The sequence below is a fragment of the Schistocerca gregaria genome, unplaced genomic scaffold (assembly GCF_023897955.1).
Source record: "Schistocerca gregaria isolate iqSchGreg1 unplaced genomic scaffold, iqSchGreg1.2 ptg000251l, whole genome shotgun sequence".
NCBI lineage: Eukaryota > Metazoa > Arthropoda > Insecta > Orthoptera > Acrididae > Schistocerca > Schistocerca gregaria.
This window is the reverse complement of record NW_026061759.1, coordinates 2405843-2418470: the sequence shown is the minus strand read 5'-3', so window position 1 is coordinate 2418470 and position 12628 is coordinate 2405843.

Genomic DNA, 12628 nt, shown 5'->3' with positions numbered 1-12628 from the left:
AAACCACCAAAGACGGCTAAAAAGTTAATAATCGATAACTAAAACTTGAATTGTACTACTTCTTACTGGCTATTACTTCAACTTAGAAGCTTCTTCTGTATTCTACTATTGTGCTTTTAGTGTTTCCGCATACCGCAGCACGCGACATAGCTTTGCAGACAATGAATGTAACCGTCTCAGAGAGAAAAGCGGCCAATGTGACGATCTGGCTTTAAGTCGATTCAATAACAAATGACGATAACGGACGGATTTCTCAGGTTTTTACTACATATGAACACTTTTCACATTCTCCCGTGCTACGCGGCTGATAGTCCTCCTTTCATGCAAAATCTTAAGGTCCAAGGTCTTATCCAAGCCACCAAAGCCGGCTCAAAAGTGAATAATCTATAATTAAAACTTGAATTGAACTACTTCTTACTGGCTATTGCTTCAACTTAGAAGCTTCTTCTGTGTTCTACTATGGTGCTTTAAGTGTCTCCGTATACGGCAGCACGCGACATAGCTTTGCAGACGATAAATGTAACCGTCTCAGAGAGAAAAGCGGCCAATGTGACGATCTGGCTTTAAATGGATTCGATAACAAATACGAAACCGGACGGATTTCCCAGGTTTTTACTACATATGAACACTTTTCACATTCTCCCGTGCAACGCGGCTGCTAGTCCTCCTTTCATGCAAAATCTTAAGGTGGTAGGTCATGTCCAAGCCACCAAAGCCGGCTAAAAAGTGAATAATCGACAACTAAAACTTGAATTGTACTACTTCTTACTGGCTATTACTTCAATTTAGAAGCTTCTTCTGTGTTCTAATATGGTGCTTTTAGTGTCTCCGCATACCGCAGCACGCGACATAGCTTTGCAGGCGATAAATGTAACCGTCTCAGAGAGAAAAGCGGCCAATGTGACGATCTGGCTTTAAGTCGATTCGATAACAAATGACGATAACGGACGGATTTCTCAGGTTTTTACTTCATATGAACACTTTTCACATTCTCCCGTGCAACGCGGCTGCTAGTCCTCCTTTCATGCAAAATCTTAAGGTCCTAAGTCATGTCCAAGCGACCAAAGCCGGCATAAAAGTGATTAGTCGACAACTAAAACATAAATAGTACTACTTCTTACTGGCTATTACTTCAATTTAGAAGCTTCTTCTGTGTTCTAATATGGTGCTTTTAGTGTCTCCGCATACCGCAGCACGCGACATAGCTTTGCAGGCGATAAATGTAACCGTCTCAGAGAGAAAAGCGGCCAATGTGACGATCTGGCTTTAAGTCGTTTCGATAACAAATGACGAAAACGGACGGATTTCTCAGGTTTTTACTACATATGAACACTTTTCACATTCTCCCATGCAACGCGGCTGCTAGTCCTCCTTTCATGCAGAATCTTAAGGTCCTAGGTCATGTTCAAACCACCAAAGACGGCTAAAAAGTTAATAATCGATAACTAAAACTTGAATTGTACTACTTCTTACTGGCTATTACTTCCACTTAGAAGCTTCTTCTGTATTCTACTATTGTGCTTCTAGTGTTTCCGCATACCGCAGCACGCGACATAGCTTTGCAGACGATAAATGTAACCGTCTCAGAGAGAAAAGCGGCCAATGTGACGATCTCGCTTTAAGTCGATTCGATAACAAATGACGATAACGGACGGATTTATCAGGTTTTTACACCATATGAACACTTTTCACATTCTCCCGTGCAACGCGGCTGCTAGTCCTCCTTTCATGCAAAATCTTAAGGTCCTAGGTCTTATCCAAGCCACCAAAGCCGGCTAAAATGTGAATAATCGATAATATAAACTTGAATTGTACTACTTCTTACTGGCTATTACTTCAACTTAGAAGCTTCTTCTGTGTTCTACTAGGGTGCTTTTAGTGTGCCCGCATACCGCAGCACGCGACATAGCTTTGGAGACGATAAATGTAACCGTTTCAGAGAGAAGAGCGGCCAATGTGACGATCTGGCTTTAAATCGATTCGATAACAAATGACGAAAACGGACGGATTTCTCAGGTTTTTACTACATATGAACACTTTTCACATTCTCCCGTGCAACGCGGCTGCTAGTCTTCCTTTCATGCAAAATCTTAAGGTCCTAAGTCGTGTCCAAGCGACCAAAGCCGGCATAAAAGTGATTAGTCGACAACTAAAACATAAATAGTACTACTTCTTACTGGCTATTACTTCAACTTAGAAGCTTCTTCTGTGTTCTACTATGGTGCTTTTAGTGTTCCCGCATCCCGCAGCACGCGACATAGCTTTGCAGACGATAAATGTAACCGTTTCAGAGAGAAGAGCGGCCAATGTGACGATCTGGCTTTAAATCGATTCGATAACAAATGACGAAAACGGAAGGATTTCTCAGGTTTTTACTACATATGAACTCTTTTCACATTCTCCCGTGCAACGCGGCTGCTAGTCTTCCTTTCATGCAAACTCTTAAGGTCCTAAGTCATGTCGAAGCCACCAAAGCCGGCTAAAAAGTGGTTAATCGACAACTAAAACTTAAATAGTACTACTTCTTACTGGCTATTACTTCAATTTAGAAGCTTCTTCTGTGTTCTAATATGGTGCTTTTAGTGTCTCCGCATACCGCAGCACGCGACATAGCTTTGCTGACGATAAATGTAACCGTCTCAGAGAGAAAAGCGGCCAATGTGACGATCTGGCTTTAAGTCGTTTCGATAACAAATGACGAAAACGGACGGATTTCTCAGGTTTTTACTACATATGAACACTTTTCACATTCTCCCATGCAACGCGGCTGCTAGTCCTCCATTCATGCAGAATCTTAAGGTCCTAGGTCATGTTCAAACCACCAAAGACGGCTAAAAAGTTAATAATCGATAACTAAAACTTGAATTGTACTACTTCTTACTGGCTATTACTTCAACTTAGAAGCTTCTTCTGTATTCTACTATTGTGCTTTTAGTGTTTCCGCATACCGCAGCACGCGACATAGCTTTGCAGACAATGAATGTAACCGTCTCAGAGAGAAAAGCGGCCAATGTGACGATCTGGCTTTAAGTCGATTCAATAACAAATGACGATAACGGACGGATTTCTCAGGTTTTTACTACATATGAACACTTTTCACATTCTCCCGTGCTACGCGGCTGATAGTCCTCCTTTCATGCAAAATCTTAAGGTCCAAGGTCTTATCCAAGCCACCAAAGCCGGCTCAAAAGTGAATAATCTATAATTAAAACTTGAATTGAACTACTTCTTACTGGCTATTGCTTCAACTTAGAAGCTTCTTCTGTGTTCTACTATGGTGCTTTAAGTGTCTCCGTATACGGCAGCACGCGACATAGCTTTGCAGACGATAAATGTAACCGTCTCAGAGAGAAAAGCGGCCAATGTGACGATCTGGCTTTAAATGGATTCGATAACAAATACGAAACCGGACGGATTTCCCAGGTTTTTACTACATATGAACACTTTTCACATTCTCCCGTGCAACGCGGCTGCTAGTCCTCCTTTCATGCAAAATCTTAAGGTGGTAGGTCATGTCCAAGCCACCAAAGCCGGCTAAAAAGTGAATAATCGACAACTAAAACTTGAATTGTACTACTTCTTACTGGCTATTACTTCAATTTAGAAGCTTCTTCTGTGTTCTAATATGGTGCTTTTAGTGTCTCCGCATACCGCAGCACGCGACATAGCTTTGCAGGCGATAAATGTAACCGTCTCAGAGAGAAAAGCGGCCAATGTGACGATCTGGCTTTAAGTCGATTCGATAACAAATGACGATAACGGACGGATTTCTCAGGTTTTTACTTCATATGAACACTTTTCACATTCTCCCGTGCAACGCGGCTGCTAGTCCTCCTTTCATGCAAAATCTTAAGGTCCTAAGTCATGTCCAAGCGACCAAAGCCGGCATAAAAGTGATTAGTCGACAACTAAAACATAAATAGTACTACTTCTTACTGGCTATTACTTCAATTTAGAAGCTTCTTCTGTGTTCTAATATGGTGCTTTTAGTGTCTCCGCATACCGCAGCACGCGACATAGCTTTGCAGGCGATAAATGTAACCGTCTCAGAGAGAAAAGCGGCCAATGTGACGATCTGGCTTTAAGTCGATTCGATAACAAATGACGATAACGGACGGATTTATCAGGTTTTTACTTCATATGAACACTTTTCACATTCTCCCGTGCAACGCGGCTGCTAGTCTTCCTTTCATGCAAAATCTTAAGGTCCTAGGTCTTATCCAAGCCACCAAAGCCGGCTAAAAAGTGGATAATCGATAATTAAAACTTGAATTGTACTACTTCTTACTGGCTATTACTTCAACTTAGAAACTTCTTCTGTGTTCTACTATGGTGCTTTTAGTGTTCCCGCATACCGCAGCACGCGACATAGCTTTTCAGACGATAAATGTAACCGTCTCAGAGAGAAAAGCGGCCAATGTGACGATCTCGCTTTAAGTCGATTCGATAACAAATGACGATAACGGACGGATTTCTCAGGTTTTTACTCCATATGAACACTTTTCACATTCTCCCGTGCAACGCGGCTGCTAGACCTCCTTTCATGCAAAATCTTAAGGTCCTAGGTCTTATCCAAGCCACCAAAGCCGGCTAAAAAGTGAATAATCGATAATAGAAACTTGAATTGTACTACTTCTTACTGGCTATTACTTCAACTTAGAAGCTTCTTCTGTGTTCTACTATGGTGCTTTTAGTGTGCCCGCATACCGCAGCACGCGACATAGCTTTGCAGGCGATAAATGTAACCGTTTCAGAGAGAAGAGCGGCCAATGTGACGATCTGGCTTTAAATCGATTCGATAACAAATGACGAAAACGGACGGATTTCTCAGGTTTTTACTACATATGTACACTTTTCACATTCTCCCGTGCAACGCGGCTGCTAGTCTTCTTTTCATGCAAAATCTTAAGGTCCTAAGTCATGTCCAAGCCACCAAAGCCGGAGAAAAAGTGATTAGTCGACAACTAAAACTTAAATAGTACTACTTCTTACTGGCTATTACTTCAATTTAGAAGCTTCTTCTGTGTTCTAATATGGTGCTTTTAGTGTCTCCGCATACCGCAGCACGCGACATAGCTTTGCAGGCGATAAATGTAACCGTCTCAGAGAGAAAAGCGGCCAATGTGACGATCTGGCTTTAAGTCGATTCGATAACAAATGACGATAACGGACGGATTTCTCAGGTTTTTACTTCATATGAACACTTTTCACATTCTCCCGTGCAACGCGGCTGCTAGTCCTCCTTTCATGCAAAATCTTAAGGTCCTAGGTCTTATCCAAGCCACCAAAGCCGGCTAAAAAGTGAATAATCGATAATTAAAACTTGAATTGTACTACTTCTTACTGGCTATTACTTCAACTTAGAAGCTTCTTCTGTGTTCTACTATGGTGCTTTTAGTGTTCCCGCATACCGCAGCACGCGACATAGCTTTGCAGACGATAAATGTAACCGTTTTAGAGAGAAGAGCGGCCAATGTGACGATCTGGCTTTAAATCGATTCGATAACAAATGACGAAAACGGACGGATTTCTCAGGTTTTTACTACATATGAACACTTTTCACATTCTCCCGTGCAACGCGGCTGCTAGTCCTCCTTTCATGCAAAATCTTAAGGTCCTAGGTCTTATCCAAGCCACCAAAGCCGGCTAAAAAGTGATTAATCGACAACTAAAACTTGATTTGTACTATTTCTTACTGGCTATTACTTCAAATTAGAAGCTTCTTCTGTGTTCTACTATGGTGCTTTTAGTGTTTCGGTATACTGCAGCACGCGACATAGCTTTGCAGACGATAAATGTAACCGTCTCAGAGAGAAAAGCGGCCAATGTGACGATCTGGCTTTAAGTCGATTCGATAACAAATGACGAAAACGGACTGATTTCTCAGGTTTTTACTACATATGAACACTTTTCACATTCTCCCGTGCAACGCGGCTGCTAGCCTTCCTTTCATGCAAAATCTTAAGGTCCTAAGTCATGTCCAAGCGACCAAAGCCGGCATAAAAGTGATTAGTCGACAACTAAAACATAAATAGTACTACTTCTTACTGGCTATTACTTCAATTTAGAAGCTTCTTCTGTGTTCTAATATGGTGCTTTTAGTGTCTCCGCATACTGCAGCACGCGACATAGCTTTGCAGGCGATAAATGTAACCGTCTCAGAGAGAAAAGCGGCCAATGTGACGATCTGGCTTTAAGTCGATTCGATAACAAATGACGATAACGGACGGATTTATCAGGTTTTTACTTCATATGAACACTTTTCACATTCTCCCGTGCAACGCGGCTGCTAGTCTTCCTTTCATGCAAAATCTTAAGGTCCTAGGTCTTATCCAAGCCACCAAAGCCGGCTAAAAAGTGAATAATCGATAATTAAAACTTGAATTGTACTACTTCTTACTGGCTATTACTTCAACTTAGAAACTTCTTCTGTGTTCTACTATGATGCTTTTAGTGTTCCCGCATACCGCAGCACGCGACATAGCTTTTCAGACGATAAATGTAACCGTCTCAGAGAGAAAAGCGGCCAATGTGACGATCTCGCTTTAAGTCGATTCGATAACAAATGACGATAACGGACGGATTTCTCAGGTTTTTACTCCATATGAACACTTTTCACACTCTCCCATGCAACGCGGCTGCTAGTCCTCCTTTCATGCAAAATCTTAAGGTCCTAGGTCTTATCCAAGCCACCAAAGCCGGCTAAAAAGTGAATAATCGATAATATAAACTTGAATTGTACTACTTCTTATTGGCTATTACTTCAACTTAGAAGCTTCTTCTGTGTTCTACTATGGTGCTTTTAGTGTGCCCGCATACCGCAGCACGCGACATAGCTTTGCAGGCGATAAATGTAACCGTTTCAGAGAGAAGAGCGGCAATGTGACGATCTCGCTTTAAGTCGATTCGATAACAAATGACGATAACGGACGGATTTCTCAGGTTTTTACTCCATATGAACACTTTTCACATTCTCCCGTGCAACTCGGCTGCTAGTCTTCCTTTCATGCAAAATCTTAAGGTCCTAAGTCATGTCCAAGCCACCAAAGCCGGCTAAAAAGTGATTAATCGACAACTAAAACTTAAATAGTACTACTTCTTACTGGCTACTACTTCAATTTAGAAGCTTCTTCTGTGTTCTAATATGGTGCTTCTAGTGTCTCCGCATACCGCAGCACGCGACATAGCTTTGCTGACGATAAATGTAACCGTCTCAGAGAGAAAAGCGGCCAATGTGACGATCTGGCTTTAAGTCGTTTCGATAACAAATGACGAAAACGGACGGATTTCTCAGGTTTTTACTACATATGAACACTTTTCACATTCTCCCATGCAACGCGGCTGCTAGTCCTCCTTTCATGCAGAATCTTAAGGTCCTAGGTCATGTTCAAGCCACCAAAGACGGCTAAAAAGTGAATAATCGACAACTAAAACTTGAATTGTACTACTTCTTACTGGCTATTACATCAACTTAGAAGCTTCTTCTGTACTCTACTATGGTGCTTTTAGTGTTTCCGCATACCGCAGCATGCGACATAGCTTTGCAGACGATAAATGTAACCGTCTCAGAGAGAAAAGCGGCCAATGTGACGATCTATCTTTAAGTCGATTCGATTACAAATGACGAAAAGGGACGGATTTCTCAGGTTTTTACTACATATGAACACTTTTCACATTCTCCCGTGCAACGCGGCTGCTAGTCCTCCTTTCATGCAAAATCGTATGGTCCTAGGTCATGTCCAAGCCACCAAAGCCGGCTAAAAAGTGAATAATCGACAACTAAAACTTGAATTGTACTACTTCTTACTGGCTATTACTTCAACTTAGAAGATCCTTCTGTGTTCTAATATGGTGCTTTTAGTGTCTCCACATACCGCAGCACGCGACATAGCTTTGCAGACGATAAATGTAACCGTCTCAGGGAGAAAAGCGGCCAATGTGACGATCTGGCTTTAAGTCGATTCCATAACAAATGTCGAAAATGGTCAGATTTCTCAGGTTTTTACTACATATGAACACTTTCACATTCTCACATGCAACGCGGCTGCTAGTCCTCCTTTCATGCAAAATCTTAAGGTCCTAGGTCATGTACAAGCCACCAAAGCCGGCTAAAAGGTGAATAATCGATAACTTAAACTTCAATTGTACTACTTCTTACTGGCTATTGCTTCAACTTAGAAGCTTCTTCTGTGTTCTACTATGGTGCTTTTAGTGTTTCCGCATACCGCAGCACGCGACATAGCTTTGCAGACGATAAATGTAACCGTCTCAGAGGGAAAAGCGGTCAATGTGACGATCTGGCTTTAAGTCGATTCGATAACAAATGACGAAAACGGACGGATTTCTCAGGTTTTTACTACATATGAACATTTTTCACATTCTCCCGTGCAACGCGGCTGCTAGTCCTCCTTTCATGCAAAATCTTAAGGTCCTAGGTCATGTCCAAGCCACCAAAGCCGGCTAAAAGGTGAATAATCGATAACTAAAACTTGAATTGTACTTCTTCTTACTGGCTATTGCTTCAACTTAGAAGCTTCTTCTGTATTCTACTATTATGCTTTTAGTGTTTCCTCATACCGCAGCATGCGACATAGCTTTGGAGGCGATAAATGTAACCGTCTCAGAGAGAAAAGCGGCCAATGTGACGATCTGGCTTTAAGTGGATACGATAACAAATACGAATCCGGACGGATTTCCCAGGTTTTTACTACATATGAACACTTTTCACATTCTCCCGTGCAACGCGGCTGCTAGTCCTCCTTTCATGCAAAATCTTAAGGTCCTAGGTCTTATCCAAGCCACCAAAGCCGGCTAAAAAGTGAATAATCGATAATATAAACTTGAATTGTACTACTTCTTATTGGCTATTACTTCAACTTAGAAGCTTCTTCTGTGTTCTACTATGGTGCTTTTAGTGTGCCCGCATACCGCAGCACGCGACATAGCTTTGCAGGCGATAAATGTAACCGTTTCAGAGAGAAGAGCGGCCAATGTGACGATCTGCCTTTAAATCGATTCGATAACAAATGACGAAAACGGACGGATTTCTCAGGTTTTTACTACATATGAACACTTTTCACATTCTCCCGAGCAACGCGGCTGCTAGTCTTCCTTTCATGCAAAATCTTAAGGTCCTAAGTCATGTCCAAGCCACCAAAGCCGGAGAAAAAGTGATTAGTCGACAACTAAAACTTAAATAGTACTACTTCTTACTGGCTATTACTTCAATTTAGAGGCTTCTTCTGTGTTCTAATATGGTGCTTTTAGTGTCTCCGCAGACCGCAGCACGCGACATAGCTTTGCTGACGATAAATGTAACCGTCTCAGAGAGAAAAGCGGCCATTGTGACGATCTGGCTTTAAGTCGTTTCGATAACAAATGACGAAAACGGACGGATTTCTCAGGATTTTACTACATATGATCACTTTTCACATTCTCCCATGCAACGCGGCTGCTAGTCCTCCTTTCATGCAGAATCTTAAGGTCCTAGGTCATGTTCAAACCACCAAAGACGGCTAAAAAGTTAATAATCGATAACTATAACTTGAATTGTACTACTTCTTACTGGCTATTACTTCAACTTAGAAGCTTCTTCTGTATTCTACTATTGTGCTTCTAGTGTTTCCGCATACCGCAGCACGCGACATAGCTTTGCAGACGATAAATGTAACCGTCTCAGAGAGAAAAGCGGCCAATGTGACGATCTGGCTTTAAGTGGATACGATAACAAATACGAATCCGGACGGATTTCCCAGGTTTTTACTACATATGAACACTTTTCACATTCTCCCGTGCAACGCGGCTGCTAGTCCTCCTTTCATGCAAAATCTTAAGGTCCTAGGTCATGTCCAAGCCACCAAAGCCGGCTAAAAAGTGAATAATCGACAACTAAAACTTGAATTGTACTACTTCTTACTGGCTATTACTTCAACTTAGAAGTTTCTTCTGTGTTCTAATATGGTGCTTTTTGTGTCTCCGCATACCGCAGCACGCGACATAGCATTGCAGACGATAAATGTAACCGTCTCAGAGAGAAAAGCGGCCAATGTGACGATCTCGCTTTAAGTCGATTCGATAACAAATGACGATAACGGACGGATTTCTCAGGTTTTTACACCAAATGAACACTTTTCACATTCTCCCGTGCAACGCGGCTGCTAGTCCTCCTTTCATGCAAAATCTTAAGGTCCTAGGTCTTATCCAAGCCACCAAAGCCGGCTAAAAAGTGAATAATCGATAATATAAACTTGAATTGTACTACTTCTTACTGGCTATTACTTCAACTTAGAAGCTTCTTCTGTGTTCTACTATGGTGCTTTTAGTGTGCCCGCATACCGCAGCACGCGACATAGCTTTGCAGACGATAAATGTAACCGTTTCAGAGAGAAGAGCGGCCAATGTGACGATCTGGCTTTAAATCGATTCGATAACAAATGACGAAAACGGACGGATTTCTCAGGTTTTTACTACATATGAACACTTTTCACATTCTCCCGTGCAACGCGGCTGCTAGTCTTCCTTTCATGCAAAATCTTAAGGTCCTAGGTCTTATCCAAGCCACCAAAGCCGGCTAAAAAGTGAATAATCGATAATTAAAACTTAAATTGTACTACTTCTTACTGGCTATTACTTCAACTTAGAAACTTCTTCTGTGTTCTACTATGGTGCTTTTAGTGTTCCCGCATACCGCAGCACGCGACATAGCTTTTCAGACGATAAATGTAACCGTCTCAGAGAGAAAAGCGGCCAATGTGACGATCTCGCTTTAAGTCGATTCGATAACAAATGACGATAACGGACGGATTTCTCAGGTTTTTACTCCATATGAACACTTTTCACATTCTCCCGTGCAACGCGGCTGCTAGTCCTCCTTTCATGCAAAATCTTAAGGTCCTAGGTCTTATCCAAGCCACCAAAGCCGGCTAAAAAGTGAATAATCGATAATATAAACTTGAATTGTACTACTTCTTATTGGCTATTACTTCAACTTAGAAGCTTCTTCTGTGTTCTACTATGGTGCTTTTAGTGTGCCCGCATACCGCAGCACGCGACATAGCTTTGCAGGCGATAAATGTAACCGTTTCAGAGAGAAGAGCGGCCAATGTGACGATCTGCCTTTAAATCGATTCGATAACAAATGACGAAAACGGACGGATTTCTCAGGTTTTTACTACATATGAACACTTTTCACATTCTCTCGAGCAACGCGGCTGCTAGTCTTCCTTTCATGCAAAATCTTAAGGTCCTAAGTCATGTCCAAGCCACCAAAGCCGGAGAAAAAGTGATTAGTCGACAACTAAAACTTAAATAGTACTACTTCTTACTGGCTATTACTTCAATTTAGAGGCTTCTTCTGTGTTCTAATATGGTAATTTTAGTGTCTCCGCAGACCGCAGCACGCGACATAGCTTTGCTGACGATAAATGTAACCGTCTCAGAGAGAAAAGCGGCCAATGTGACGATCTGGCTTTAAGTCGTTTCGATAACAAATGACGAAAACGGACGGATTTCTCAGGATTTTACTACATATGATCACTTTTCACATTCTCCCATGCAACGCGGCTGCTAGTCCTCCTTTCATGCAGAATCTTAAGGTCCTAGGTCATGTTCAAACCACCAAAGACGGCTAAAAAGTTAATAATCGATAACTATAACTTGAATTGTACTACTTCTTACTGGCTATTACTTCAACTTAGAAGCTTCTTCTGTATTCTACTATTGTGCTTCTAGTGTTTCCGCATACCGCAGCACGCGACATAGCTTTGCAGACGATAAATGTAACCGTCTCAGAGAGAAAAGCGGCCAATGTGACGATCTCGCTTTAAGTCGATTCGATAACAAATGACGATAACGGACGGATTTCTCAGGTTTTTACACCATATGAACACTTTTCACATTCTCCCGTGCAACGCGGCTGCTAGACCTCCTTTCATGCAAAATCTTAAGGTCCTAGGTCTTATCCAAGCCACCAAAGCCGGCTAAAAAGTGAATAATCGATAATATAAACTTGAATTGTACTACTTCTTACTGGCTATTACTTCAACTTAGAAGCTTCTTCTGTGTTCTACTATGGTGCTTTTAGTGTGCCCGCATACCGCAGCTCGCGACATAGCTTTGGAGACGATAAATGTAACCGTTTCAGAGAGAAGAGCGGCCAATGTGACGATCTGGCTTTAAATCGATTCGATAACAAAAGACGAAAACGGACGGATTTCTCAGGTTTTTACTACATATGAACACTTTTCACATTCTCCCGTGCAACGCGGCTGCTAGTCTTCCTTTCATGCAAAATCTTAAGGTCCTAAGTCATGTCCAAGCGACCAAAGCCGGCATAAAAGTGATTAGTCGACAACTAAAACATAAATAGTACTACTTCTTACTGGCTATTACTTCAACTTAGAAGCCTCTTCCGTGTTCTACTATGGTGCTTTTAGGGTTCCCGCATACCGCAGCACGCGTCATAGCTTTGCAGACGATAAATGTAACCGTTTCAGAGAGAAGAGCGGCCAATGTGACGATCTGGCTTTAAATCGATTCGATAACAAATGACGAAAACGGAAGGATTTCTCAGGTTTTTACTACATATGAACTCTTTTCACATTCTCCCGTGCAACGCGGCTGCTAGTCT